This window comes from Zingiber officinale, chromosome 4B, assembly GCF_018446385.1.
Source record: "Zingiber officinale cultivar Zhangliang chromosome 4B, Zo_v1.1, whole genome shotgun sequence".
Classification (NCBI taxonomy): Eukaryota; Viridiplantae; Streptophyta; class Magnoliopsida; order Zingiberales; family Zingiberaceae; genus Zingiber; species Zingiber officinale.
The window spans coordinates 71,734,330-71,749,869 of NC_055993.1; positions in this window are offsets into that span (position 1 = coordinate 71,734,330).

Here is a 15,540-nt window from a genome sequence, read left to right on the forward strand (position 1 = left end):
TACAAATCCATCTAGACTTCCTGCCTAGTTTACTCAAACTACCAAGTCTTCTACCTAGTATCCTATCTAGTTGACCTACTAGGGCTTTCCCTTTGCCTATTATTCACTAGGAATTTTCCTTTGCCTAGTATCCACTAGGATGTTCTATTATCTAGTGTCACTAGGACTTTCTGATTGAGCTACCTACACACTTAGTTAATCTTCATTAATAATAATACTTAATTTTGAACCTTTACCAATTATCAACATATGAGCTTGATTATCAGATGTCTAGCAGAAAGTCCAGAAGGTCATGATCAGATGTTGTGCAAAAGTCTAAACAGGTCAGGAGGACTAGATATTTGACAATAGTTAAACTCTCCGGAGTGAAGTAGATGAGGACGTGCTCCCTATCGAGGGAATAGTAGGTATCAGTTCGACCTAAAATTTCAGCAAAATCTAAACTCAGAATCAGATAGTCCCGAGACTATCCAAATCATTATATTATGTCTATTTTATAACTCTATGATACAGAAAATCGAAGTTGGAAGTTGGCCGGAAAAGAAACTTCATGTAGGATTGGTGCACCGGGGGGTGAATCACGTGTATTTTAAAACTTATCTTTTTCAAACTTTCAAAACAAGTGTGTAACAGAAAAAAAGAAAGCAAAGTAAGAAAACACAAGCACACATTCAGTTACTTGGTTCGGAGTCTTCAATAACTCCTGCTCCAAGACATAGGTCTCTCAGACCTATTGACGTGTAATCAACTAAAATTCTCTACTAGTAAACTTCAGTTAGAGTGATCGAATACAAGAAGAATATAAGATAGTGCAACAAGCTACACTTCCTTTAAGCAAGTAAAAAAAAATAGTAAATTAGTTACCAACATTGAAGATGGAGATCCGGATGCGCTCGTGTGTTGGTGTTAGTCTTCCAGCAGCGGTCGGGCACAGTAGAGTAGTAGTATAGCCACAGTGTGAAGACGAAGTTACAGAGTGATCGTTAGAGCTCGTGTGTAAGTTCTGTTTGAAGTGTTGGCTGAATAGGGCATTTAAAGAGCGTTGAAGGCACTTTCAACCTCATTTGAGGCACCTCCAACCTCAAATTTGATCGTGCACTGGTTGGCCTCTATCAGCTCTGATACCTGAGGTTTTTATCTGTGTGAGGGCGACTTTAAGTGTAATGACCCAGCCCTTCGGCCTCTTGGGCAGCCCTTGTGGCGGCCCAACTAGCGGCCCTTATGTCGTCGGCCCATTTGGCGACCTCTTTCGAACTCTAAATCTCCAGGCTTAAGTATTAGAGTTTATGAATCCTGGTAACCAAGTGAGATGATCTCACTTGGTTACCAGGATTCATAAACTCTAATACTTAAGCCTGGAGGTTTAGAGTTCGAATCCTGGGGGTGGCAAAAATCTACTGGCCAGGGGTGGGAAGACCTAGTGAGTAACGACACGGCCAGAGGGTCATCGGTCGACGACATGAGAGGTCGCCAAATGGGCCGACGACATAAGGGCCGCTAGTTGGGCCGCCACAAGGGCTGCCCAAGAGGCCGAAGGGTCGGGTCGTTACAATAAGCTCTTTAAGGCACCTCCAATGCACTCCGATGCGCCTTCCCTCAACAAACTTCTATCCTAAAGTTTATCCATACGAGGGTGCCTTCACCATGTCCAGGGCACCTAAACTGAGCTTCGAGGTGCCTCCCCGCATCCTAGAGGCACCTCATATATTGTTCATCCAAAGCTGAATTTTACACTTTAACTCTACAAAAAAGCATTAATCTATAAATTAAAATAACCTATAAAATAGAATTAGCACAGTTAAAATAAAATGATTATTAATTAGATCTTATCTTCCTAAGACCAGGATTTAGTCATGGTCTCAAGTTAGACATTCGAAATGACTTTAAGCTGGATGGTGCCTACAGTCCCACTAAGACTCATCCTTACCGGATCTCTCTCCTCTAGTGACTTACCTTTACTTACTAGTTGCAGTCACTTGACTTGCCTCTTGATCCATCAGATCTTCCTACCAGTTGTTAGGTCCATTGACCTAACTAGACTTCCACCAACTGTCAGACCCCATAGACTCTATTGGACTTCCTGCCAGATATTAGGTCATACCTTAACCTATCTAGACTTCATGTAGTTATCATGTCCTCAGATTTAACTAGGCTTTAGTTTGGTATCAGGTCCTCTAGACCTGTCAATTTTTGGACACTCAGTAAAAGTATTAGATAACACAGAATCTAACTTTAACCATTTATTATTCATCAAAACCAAAGTTCACTGCACTAACACTTCCAGGCACCCTGGAAGGGTCCAGGCGCCTTGAAGAGGGTCCAAATGCTCGGGTAAGTCAACATCTAGCTATGTAAGCAAATGAGTTGGCACGCTCCTATTGACCGACACACGTCAGAGTTCAGGTGTCTAGATCAAGATAAACTTTGGCGGATAGAGTTTCATCTAGGGGATGCTACGTCAGCTTGATGGGGGCACGTAGGGACTAGTCCAAACACCCAGATGAACCTATAAATAGAGCCTACGACCAATAGCTTGAGGACATCATTCTCTATGACTTCCATTCTTGATGCTACACCAAAAAGCTCTCCACAATGCCAAAACATTCCTCCGACGACAACGCTCAAGTCTACATCCTTTGCAAGTTGTCGGTATACTTATTCGTTAATTGTCATTTGATTATTTATGATCAATGGTTTTTGTAATTGACAAATCTTTAGTGGATTGCCTAACGAGAGCACTCAACGAGTGCGAGCCTTAGAGTTGTAACGACCACCCTTTTTACTATACTATACTACTCTCTAAGGATGATCGTTACTTGACTACTAACTCTACTTAACCGGTATGATTAAAAATCACATGGAAACCCTACCGAAAAATTTCGGCAGAATCTCCCCTGTACCGGTGACCTTAAACTGACATACATAACATAATATACATAGCCACAAGCGGCTGGAACACATATCAAACACACAAAAGGAATGACATCACCACGCAGTTTAATGAAATCAAATCATGCAAGTAATGAATAGCGGAAACAAAATAAAACATACAATTAACTAACAGCGGAAGATTAAATGACTCATCTAATACATTCTTAATAAATGGCAATCTTAATAAATTCTTAAACTAAGTCCCAAGGCTTCCATAGTCCTGGCATCACACATCCTTCGAACACCTCCTTGTCGTCTTCCTTTCTATATCTTTTCCTTTCCTGTATCTGCAGTAAGAGGAAGTGTAGTCTATAAGCAAAATTTGCTTAGTAAGCGCTATCTAACTCACAAAATCACGAATGTGCATGTATACGAAAAGAACTAAAAACTATATGCTCTAAAAAGAAATAAAGCATAAACATCACTGCTCATGTCAAACTAATAGCAAAGAAATGCTAAGAAATCTACTCATGTAATTCTAATCGCTAATCATGCAACTCATCTAATAGGTAAACATGAAAACTACTCATCCACTAGATAAACATAGTAGAATAAAGAACTAAACTTATTGATTTTCAGAACTATATGAAACTTTATTTCATTTGTTCTAACTCAATCTTTAATACTTTATGTTTATGTAAAACTCGTTTTACTTGTTCAAAAACTTATACTTATAATACTTCAAAATAATAATCAACTTCTTCTTGGGCCCAGGCATAGTACCATCTTATGCGCGTTCCCTGATAGGTTGGGGTAGCGAGCCACCAATCCTAAAAGAGCAGACCTCGGTCTACCAGGGCCAAGACCTCGGAATTGGACACCTGGATTTGTTTAACGACAACCTCGGAAGTCGGGTACTAGCCTCTTCTTAAAAGTAAAATACTTATAATCTTAATTACTTCTTCTTTAAATGCCTTGGCATTTTAATAGGCACCTTGTGTGCCAAAAATCCCTAAAGTCTCGACTTTGGGATCTACTTAAGGCATCGGCCTTTTCTTTTCTTTTCTTTATCTTTCTTATACTTTTCTTTATCTTTCTTACACTTTTCTTTATCCCAAAATATTGTTAGGGTATTTTTCATATGCATCTATGAATGAAACTAACTATGTAACACATAATCATGTATAGAATACAAAAGAAATCTACACTTAAGCTCAATAAAAATGCTTAATAAAATTCTGCATTATAACTTAATAAAATCTGCATGTCATACTAAATTGAAGTGCCTAAAAATAACATAGTACAACACTTAAAACCTCATGATAATTAACTCTTAAAACAGAAATCAAACATACTCTTATGCATCTGGTATTTTCTAGTTTTGCAAGTTGAGTTAAGCATGGATAAGCTTCGAAACTTCTAAGGAAAAACAAACTAGAACTAGAGACATAAACCTCATACCAAAACTGAAATACATTTAACAGAACTTAAACTAAATGATAAAAGAAAATCTGAAACTGTACAGCAAGTTCCAACTCAAGCTAAAACCTGCTGGGATCTTCTCTTCAAACCTATGTAAAGCTTGTTTTGTTTCATGGTATACTAGTACAAGAACTTAATGGATCTGTTCTCCTCTTCTTTATCAAACTCACGGCAGCAAGGGAAAATTAACCAAGCATGCTTATCACGGTCACACAGAAAAATCCAAATCAAAAGCTACAAATGGCAATTTCAAAGCTTGAAAGGAATCTTTCCACATACTTAACCTCTACCGTTCTTCCCCTCTCTTCCCTTGGGACTTACGACAGCAACACAAAACAAACTATCCTTACAACATGCTACGAAATCATGGAAAACAAGAAATCCTAGAGCTACTCTTACCGCAGGTGAGTAAGCGTCTTACCTTAGGCTTTTCTTGGACTTACAGCCGGAGAAGAAAGCTTCCAATGCTTCTAGGGCTTGCGGAGGATCTCGCAAACTCGCCCTCTTCCTCGTGCTTACTATTCCTTCTTGACGAGAGGAGCTCGAATCCAAGAAGAGCTCGTGGAGAAGTCCCCTTTGGCCGGCCGCCGAAGAGAAAACCTTAATCTCTTCTCGGCTTCGTTTTCGCCCGATCCCGCCGTCGCACACGCAGAAGAGGAAGAAGGAAACGGGATTTTAGGTCACGGGAATTAACACGTAAGTTCTCCTTTTTTATAATCTCCATATTCTGTTAACTTGTTAAATAAATTTTCTTACCTTTTCTAAACAAAACTGACGACTGGTTCACTTGGTGGGCTGCGTTCTGCTTAAAGCCCAACTCGTGGGTTCAAATCCCAGCTGCAACCATTTTATTTCCTATTATTTTACTGTTCCTAACTACTACTTAATACTAATTTATTTTCATATTTGATTAACAATGACCGTTGGCAGAGTTGGTTGGATACGTCCGGTTAAGATCTGCTTCAAGTCCGAGGTCTTGGGTTCAAAACCCAGCTTCAACATTTTTCTTTCTTTTTTTTTTTTTTTAAACTTCTTCCTCTTGGTACAAATACCAAACGAACTCCAAAAATTACGTAAAAATACTCTAAAAATTTCTAAAAATCTCTAGAATTTTTCTATAGCATTTCTAAATATTTTTGAATTACTTTTGGAGCTCAAAATGAGGAAATTTGGGTCGTTACAATTCCCCACACCTTATAAAAAGTTCGTCCTCGAACTTAGAATAATTCTAGATATCTCTGTCTCATACTGTCCTTACACTCCTAAATAATTTCCTCATGCTTCTGGTTTTAAATAACTTTCACTAATGGTACTCTTTGTTCCTTAGTCTCTTAACTTCTCAGTCCTCTATCATTCATATCGAATCATATCCATTAGTGATCCTTGAAAGGTCTGTTATAAAGTCTCTGGAGACCATAGGTGCACTGGTCACACCAAATGGCATTACTACAACTTCGTAGTGTCCATATCGGATACTGGAAACTGTTCTGGACTCTTCATTCCCCTTTCACTTTCAACTGATGGTTCCTATAACGCAGATCTATTTTAGAGAACACTATTGCCCTCTTTAGCTAATCAAATAGATTATCTATTCTGGGAAGAGGGTACTAGTCATTAATTGCTATTTTGCTCAGTGCTCTAAAATCTATGCACATCCACATAGATCTGTCTTTCTTCCTACTGAACAACTCTGGAGCTCCCCGGGGTGAATGACTAGGACGGATGAAACCCTTGTCAAGTAGCTCCTGAATCTGTTCTTGTAACTCTCTTAGCTCTGCTAGAGAAATTCAATACAGAGCTTTTGAAATTAGGCTGGTGTCAGGAAACAACTCAATTTCAAACTTTACTTCTCTGTTGGGAGATAGTCCAGGTAGCTCTTCTAGAAATACCTCTGGGTATTCGCAGACTACCCGAACATCTTCCTGCTTGAGTCTTTCTTGTTATCATTGTCCTTCTAGTTCTAATTACTTAACTGGGGTTTCTGACTTCCCACTGTCTTGTCCTCTATCTTGACATCTAATTATGCCAAGAAAAAGATTTGATATCTTCTCTATCCTTTCTAAACATACTTATGTATATGAATATAAGAGAAACAAAACTAAAATTGTCTCTATTCTTTCTAAGCATATGCATCATAACATAGAAAATTAAAACATGAATTTTCTTCTTTCCTAAGCACATATAAGCAGATACTCTATATTGCAAATAATAAAGAAAGCATAAAAGAAAATTAAATACTTTCTTACTTGAAGACGGCAAGGTTGGTGCTGATGTGTGATGCTGGAGAATGGGAACTGCTCTGATACCAACTGTAACGACCACCCTTCTTACTATACTATACTACTCTCTAAGGATGATCGTTACTTGACTACTAACTCTACTTAACCGGTATGATTAAAAATCACATGGAAACCCTACCGAAAAATTTCGACAGAATCTCCCCTGTACCGGTGACATTAAACTGCCATACATAACATAATATACACAGCCACAAGCGGCTGGAACACATATCAAACACACAAAAGGAATGACATCACCACGCAGTTTAATGAAATCAAATCATGCAAGTAATGAATAGCGGAAACAAAATAAAACATACAATTAACTAACAGCGGAAGATTAAATGACTCATCTAATACATTCTTAATAAATGGCAATCTTAATAAATTCTTAAACTAAGTCCCAAGGCTTCCATAGTCCTGGCATCACACATCCTTCGAACACCTCCTTGTCGTCTTCCTTTCTATATCTTTTCCTTTCCTGTATCTGCAGTAAGAGGAAGTGTAGTCTATAAGCAAAATTTGCTTAGTAAGCGCTATCTAACTCACAAAATCACGAATGTGCATGTATACGAAAAGAACTAAAAACTATATGCTCTAAAAAGAAATAAAGCATAAACATAACTGCTCATGTCAAACTAATAGCAAAGAAATGCTAAGAAATCTACTCATATAATTCTAATCGCTAATCATGCTACTCATCTAATAGGTAAACATGAAAACTACTCATCCACTAGATAAACATAGTAGAATAAAGAACTAAACTTATTGATTTTCAGAACTATATGAAACTTTATTTCATTTGTTCTTACTCAATCTTTAATACTTTATGTTTATGTAAAACTCGTTTTACTTGTTCAAAAACTTATACTTATAATACTTCAAAATAATAATCAACTTCTTCTTGGGCCCAGGCATAGTACCATCTTATGCGCGTTCCCTGATAGGTTGGGGTAGCGAGCCACCAATCCTAAAAGAGCAGACCTCGGTCTACCAGGGCCAAGACCTCGGAATTGGACACCTGGATTTGTTTAACGACAACCTCGGAAGTCGGGTACTAGCCTCTTCTTAAAAGTAAAATACTTATAATCTTAATTACTTCTTCTTTAAATGCCTTGGCATTTTAATAGGCACCTTGTGTGCCAAAAATCCCTAAAGTCTCGACTTTGGGATCTACTTAAGGCATCGGCCTTTTCTTTTCTTTTCTTTATCTTTTTTATACTTTTCTTTATCTTTCTTACACTTTTCTTTATCCCAAAATATTGTTAGGGTATTTTTCATATGCATCTATGAATGAAACTAACTATGTAACATATAATCATGTATAGAATACAAAAGAAATCTACACTTAAGCTCAATAAAAATGCTTAATAAAATTCTGCATTATAACTTAATAAAATCTGCATGTCATACTAAATTGAAGTGCCTAAAAATAACATAGTACAACACTTAAAACCTCATGATAATTAACTCTTAAAACAGAAATCAAACATACTCTTATGCATCTGGTATTTACTAGTTTTGCAAGTTGAGTTAAGCATGGATAAGCTTCGAAACTTCTAAGGAAAAACAAACTAGAACTAGAGACATAAACCTCATACCAAAACTGAAATACATTTAACAGAACTTAAACTAAATGATAAAAGAAAATCTGAAACTGTACAGCAAGTTCCAACTCAAGCTAAAACCTGCTGGGATCTTCTCTTCAAACCTATGTAAAGCTTGTTTTGTTTCATGGTATACTAGTACAAGAACTTAATGGATCTGTTCTCCTCTTCTTTATCAAACTCACGGCAGCAAGGGAAAATTAACCAAGCATGCTTATCACGGTCACACAGAAAAATCCAAATCAAAAGCTACAAATGGCAATTTCAAAGCTTGAAAGGAATCTTTCCACATACTTAACCTCTACCGTTCTTCCCCTCTCTTCCCTTGGGACTTACGACAGCAACACAAAACAAACTATCCTTACAACATGCTACGAAATCATGGAAAACAAGAAATCCGAGAGCTACTCTTACCGCAGGTGAGTAAGCGTCTTACCTTAGGCTTTTCTTGGACTTACAGCCGGAGAAGAAAGCTTCCAATGCTTCTAGGGCTTGCGGAGGATCTCGCAAACTCGCCCTCTTCCTCGTGCTTACTATTCCTTCTTGACGAGAGGAGCTCGAATCCAAGAAGAGCTCGTGGAGAAGTCCCCTTTGGCCGGCCGCCGAAAAGAAAACCTTAATCTCTTCTCGGCTTCGTTTTCGCCCGATCCTGCCGTCGCACACGCAGAAGAGGAAGAAGGAAACGGGATTTTAGGTCATGGGAATTAACACGTAAGTTCTCCTTTTTTATAATCTCCATATTCTGTTAACTTGTTAAATAAATTTTCTTACCTTTTCTAAACAAAACTGACGACTGGTTCTCTTGGTGGGCTGCGTTCTGCTTAAAGCCCAACTCGTGGGTTCAAATCCCAGCTGCAACCATTTTATTTCCTATTATTTTACTGTTCCTAACTACTACTTAATACCAATTTATTTCCATATTTGATTAACAATGACCGTTGGCAGAGTTGGTTGGATACGTCCGGTTAACATCTGGTTCAAGTCCGAGGTCTTGGGTTCAAAACCCAGCTTCAATATTTTTCTTTCTTTTTTTTTTTTTTTAAACTTCTTCCTCTTGGTAAAAATACCAAACGAACTACAAAAATTACGTAAAAATACTCTAAAAATTTCTAAAAATCTCTAGAATTTTTCTATAGCATTTCTAAATATTTTTGAATTACTTTTGGAGCTCAAAATGAGGAAATTTGGGTCGTTACAAGAGTAGTAGTCACCGAGCTATAAACCAAGTAAAAACAAAAGTATAGCTTTGTTTTTATTCTATCTTTACTTTTGCTGTTTTAACTCATGATTTACGAAAAGTGAAAAAGCGACTCACAATATTCACCCCCTTAAGCGTGCTTTACGATCCTATAGCTCCTTCCGGTCAAAAACACCATCAATCGATGGCAGCCCATAAGGAAGCGACCACTGTCATGCCGTCTCCAACCACATATCTTTTAGGAAAGGACTGGTTCTAAAATTACAAAAAAAATTTCTTGGTCCTTTTGCGGCTCTGTCCAACAACCACTCATCCCATCATGGCCACCCCTATGTGGGTCACCTTATGTCGCCAGAGAATTGATCATGGATATGACCGATACTCTATTTCGATAGCCCTAATATAAAATCAAATTTCCTCTAATTTTAAAATGAAAGAAAATTGGAAATTTGAAAGTTAAAAAATTTGAAAAATCGAACGTGGTGGTTCTTGCCATCCAACAATCATGCGGAATCCAGCGAAGAACGAGCGACAATGGAATGGATGGAACATTAGTTATATGACAACCAAAATAGAATAATTTTTTAATAATTTGAAATAGATTACTCTGATACCAATTGATAGAGTAATGAGTTGAGAAATCTCAACATAAAACTCTATACTCTATTTAATTCTCAAGAAAATCACAACCATAATAATCATAATTTATGAATCTTACTAGAATCAATTTTTGGGCAATGATCTTTGAATTTACAGATTTCCTTAACATCTAAAGAGTTTTGTTAATGGGTACAAAACATAAAACCTCTTTCTATAAATTGGGACAATAACCTATATTTAAAATTGTCTAAATTTACTTATTTCTAATTTAACCTCTCAACAAATTATATACGTGATATTCATACTATTATATTTTATGACACATAAGCCCTTAAGTCAATTTTTTAATTCTAAATTAGACCATATTAATTTATGACTTATTTAATTGATAACACTAGACAATTATAATTATAATTACGATCCCAAAATTCTAATAGATTATTCTTTTTCACTCTTTTGTATTAATAGTGACAGATGCATTAACTAACATCTTTCTCAAGCATAGAGTTGGATTGATAGCAATTGAGTCACTCTAACCAACAATTAGAATTTAGCTTAAAAATTGTTAAACTATAAATTTTTTTTATCGATTATCAAGTTAAATCAGAAAACTTGCGACGAGCACCTAGAAATCCAACATCTTATGATTATAGATCCTATTTAGAAGAAAAATATTAAAAATATATCATAACTAAGAATTTAATTATAGATATCTAAATGATAATTTGACATCCTTTCCACTAAGTTAGTTTCGAGACAGCGTTTATGGTGAACAAATGAACTGCATGATTATTTCGTGGATGTTGTGGCACAACTTGGTGGCCGTCTAGATCGATATCAAGGTTATTACTATTATGCAACCAGTCATTTAACTCTAACACTAAACAATTACTCGAACAACAAACTAAAGACTTAGGACAACATGCATCAACTACCATTTCAAGGATAAAATTGCGACAAAAATTAGTAGCCAAAAAGGAGAAGAGAAGAAGTCAACATGCACGAAAATGGAGTAACAAAAAGTAAATCATCCGGGCTTATCAAGAACTGCATACATAATAAGCCAAACATAATTTTGAAAATTAAAGTGAGATCATCACATCGAACATAAATCTTGAAGATCAGAGTGAAATCTACAGTTCCAATTTAAAAATAAATAAATAATGATAATAATAAACTAGATAACAATAAACTTAAGTCCGATAAAATTTCTCATCTACTATAAAGATAAATCAGAAAATAATTATGACTAATAGTACAAAAGCTCAATATCTCATAATTATACGTTTCATTTAGAGAAATTTTTTTTATAAATATATTATAGCGGGAAGCGAATCGTAAATATTTATGTGACAACTTAACGTCCTTCTGCTGTGCCATATTTAGCATACAATGGGCACCTATGATTTACCTCCTCCATGTTGACCTAGGGACGGGTTGACGGAAGTGTTGGGATGAACGAATCACCTTTTTACCACATATTTAGCATGCAATGGCGCACATATTAATCGATAAAACAAAGAAAAAAAATGGAAACTTTCTCAATTTCCAATTGATGGAAAGATCTTCTATATAAAAACACTGAATAAGTGGGACAGAGAGGCACCTGCAGCTTAGACATTGCTCGCCGGGGTAGTTGAAGCACGTTGCCACTCATTATTATCACAGGGTGCTTTTTCGCCAATCCTCTCAGTGGTTTAATTAGAAGAGAACGTCGACCTTGACTCCGGAGTAAAGGAGCGGGTTTCGTTGGCTCAGGTTTGGTAGCACACGTTGATCTTGACTCCATCAGAAGGAGAATCAGTAGATTCGATTTGGCACATGCCAGGCCTTGCATGATAGTGCCAACTCAATCCGACCTGATCCAGATCGACAGGTTAAAAAAAATAAAAATATATATATTTTTGAATTATTAAACAAAAATCAAAAATATTTTCACATTCCATTTAAATTTTTGTAAAATGATATTCTAAGCTAAATCTTATGTTGTAATTTATTTTAATTGTAAATTTATGCTTAAAAAAAAGTTAGTTTAGTAATTTCTTCAAAATTACTACTTGTCTATTTAACCCTAACTTGAACTTGGGTTGATGCACATCAAAAGGGGGATATTGTTAGACCCCGTGGGTCTTTTGATGTGATCAACCAAGTTAGTTAGGTCCTGCTTTAGTTTTGATCCCTGTGTCTAAGTGTGTAGAAGCTTAGGAGTGCAGGAAGTCGAGCGGAAGACGCAGCTAGCGAGAAGGACAGCACGGGAAGGGAGCTGACGGGCTCAGTGCATCCGAAGGACGAGAGAACTGTGGAAGAGTACACCGGTGGACGAGAAGAATGTGCACGACGTTCGAGGGATATAAAGTCGGGATGGAAGACTGCTCGAGGAGAAGGCCGAAAATTGGGTTCGGGTGAGCCCTATTTCGGTCGGCCGCAATCACCCAATCAATCGGAGCTTCAGAAGATGAAAAGGAGCCAAAAGGAGCTGAAGAAGCTAGTTGGAGGCGCCTTCAACTAAGTGATGGAGGCGCCTTCATCTAAGTGCTGAAGGCGCCTACACTGCTTGCAGGCTTGGAGGCGCCTCCATCACCTTGAAGGCGCCTCAGACCAGTCCGAGGTGCCTCAGACCCAGTAAAAATGAACATTTTCAATCAGATAAAGCTTTATCCGATCAAATTGCTTGGAGACACCCTCAACCCTCTTGGAAGTGCCTTCAACACTTGGGATAAGATTTCCAGGAGCTATATAAAGGCCCCTGGAGCTAGGAAATGATCAATCAACCCTGTAACATCTTCCTAGAAACTTCTGTGCTCTCTTATTGTGTAAAAGGCTTCTCCGCCTTCAGAGAAGGAGACTTTTCTAGTGTACTTTCCCACCGCCTTGAATTAAAAACCCCCTGGGTTGTAACCAAGTTAATTATAGTCTCCCTTTTATTTATTGTTATTTCTTTTATTATTGTTGCTATCCTTTTGAGTTGAAAGTCTTGAGGAGGGTATACCTTGTTTTGCAGGCAATGCACTCCCTCTTGCCAGCCCCACTGCACCAACACATTCCCTTGTGGAATATAGGATCAATGAATGTAAAATTTTATTTTTGTCGCGGATCGTATCCTTGCAAGGCATGGTACTAGTTGAGGACCAGAGGTATAGCGGAGAAGGAAGCACGATAGACGTGACGACATAAACCCTAGGGATGGCAGCTAGGGTTGGCGGCACATGGAGGATAGCTAAGGCCATAATATTTGGAAAATATTTTTCATATTTATTGCCTTTTATGCTGTGCATGTGTGATGTATTTGCATGTTAAAATTTCTCATCTTAAATAACTAAGTGGGAGAGAAATTTAATAAAATTCCACAGTCTCCATTACTAGTTTGTAAGTGATGCATTCAAACTTGCGCGTTGGCTCTGAGTGCCTTCCTCCACATCAGATGAGTTTGTTTGCGGATCACTAGATCAAACTTCCTTTATGGATAATTATAGGAAGTTATTTAGGTGCGTGTGATCTTCTCCATCTAAAGGGGCACAATCCTATTTAATTGACTAAGTATCAAGTAATGGTATACACTTAGGCGCATTTAATAGTATCCTCCCCATCAGAGTCACTGCTATTATTTGTGTGACCGAAGAAAACCAACTATTAATTTTATTTGTCATAAAGTTAGCATGATAAGATAATAAAATTAATGGACAAAACCTCCTCTTACAAATGTTAGAATTTGTATACGTCCACACTATCGTCGTATACAAAATTCACGGTGTTTTGAGGTGTTGGTGAGTTTAAATGATATTGTTTGAGGAATCAATATTATTTTAAATTATTAAGTTTTAACCAAAATTTATTTTGTGATTCTTAGGATGACCTTCAATCCACTTGCTGTTATATTAAAAGAGAATAAATTTACTGGTCCTAATTACATTGATTGGAAACGAAACCTAGATATTGTCCTAACTGCTGAAGGCTATAAGTTTGTACTTCTAGAGGTCTGCTCTAATGTGCCTAATAGTGATTCTAGTGAAGAGGAGATTGAGAGTCATAGAAAATGGGTCAAGGCAAATGAGATGACGCGGTGTTACTTTTGGTTTCTATGTCAAATGTGCTGCAACATCAGCATAAGGCCATGCCTACTGCCTATGACATGATGTACAATCTCAAGGAACTCTTCGGACACCAGAATCGGACTGCTAGGCAATAGGCTATGAGAAACTTAATGACAACCACCATGACTGAGGGAACACCCGTAAGGGATCATATCCTCAAAATGATGGCTTACTTGAACGAGATTCAAATCCTTGAAGCTGAAATCGATGGAGAAGGTTGATATTATTCTCCAAATGCTACCTAAAAGTTTTGAGCAGTTCCATCTGAACTATAACATGAACAAAAGGGTTTATTCATTGGTGGAACTTCTGACAGAACTTCAAGTAGCAGAAGGACTATTTCGTCAAATTTCTCAAATTCATTTTTTTGAAAATAGTTCTACTTCTAAGTCGAAAGGCAAGAAGAAGAAGAAGAAACAAGTTGGTTCAGCAAAGAAAGTGAATCGATCTCTAGGGACTGGACCTAAAGCAAGTGTGAAGAAGTCGAAGGGCAAGTGCTTCACATGCAAGCAGTCTGGACATTGGAAGGTGGACTGTCCTCGTAGGAAGGAGAACAATAAAGGTATATCTTATTCTCTAGTAGTTGAAACATGTTTAGCGGTGTTATCTATTGGTACCTAGTGTGTAGATACGGGAGTCACTGATCATGTCTGTAATTCATTGCAGGGGTTCCAAGAAACCTGACGACTATATGAAGGAGAGATAATCGTCAACATGGGCAATGCTATGAAAGTGGCGGCTGTTGCAGTGGGAGATGTTTACTTATCTTTTGATAGGAATAAAACTTTGGTTTTGAGAAATTGTCTTTATATACCAAGTTTTAGAAAGAATTTAATTTCAGTTTCTAAACTGTTTATGAATGGATATTCTGTTTCTTTTGATGACAAAGTGGTTGTCAAGAAAAATAGTATAGTTATCTGTTCTGGTATGATGGTTGGCAATTTGTATACTCTAAATCCAATAACCCCATGATGCAATAAACGAAAATTAATAACACATCTTCTAATTTTAATAAGAGAAAGCAACCTTCGGAAATGAACCAAACATATCTTTGGCATCTAAGGCTTGGTCATATTAACTTAAGTAGGATTCAAAGGCTAATAGCTGATGGACTTTTGGGTTCATTGGTGGTGGAAAACTTTCCAAACTGCGAGTCTTGCTTGGAAGGGACAATGACCAAGAGACCTTTAAGGCAAAGGGGTATAGAGCCAAAGATGTGTTGGAATTGGTTCATTCTGATTTGTGTGGACCTATGACTATCTAGGTGAGAGGTGGTTTCGAATATTTTGTCTCTTTTATAGATGACTATTCAAGATATGGGAACATTTACTTGATGCGCCGCAAGTCTGAGTACTTTGATAAGTTCAAAGAATACAAGGCTGATGTGGAGAAGCATCATGGTAAAAGTATCA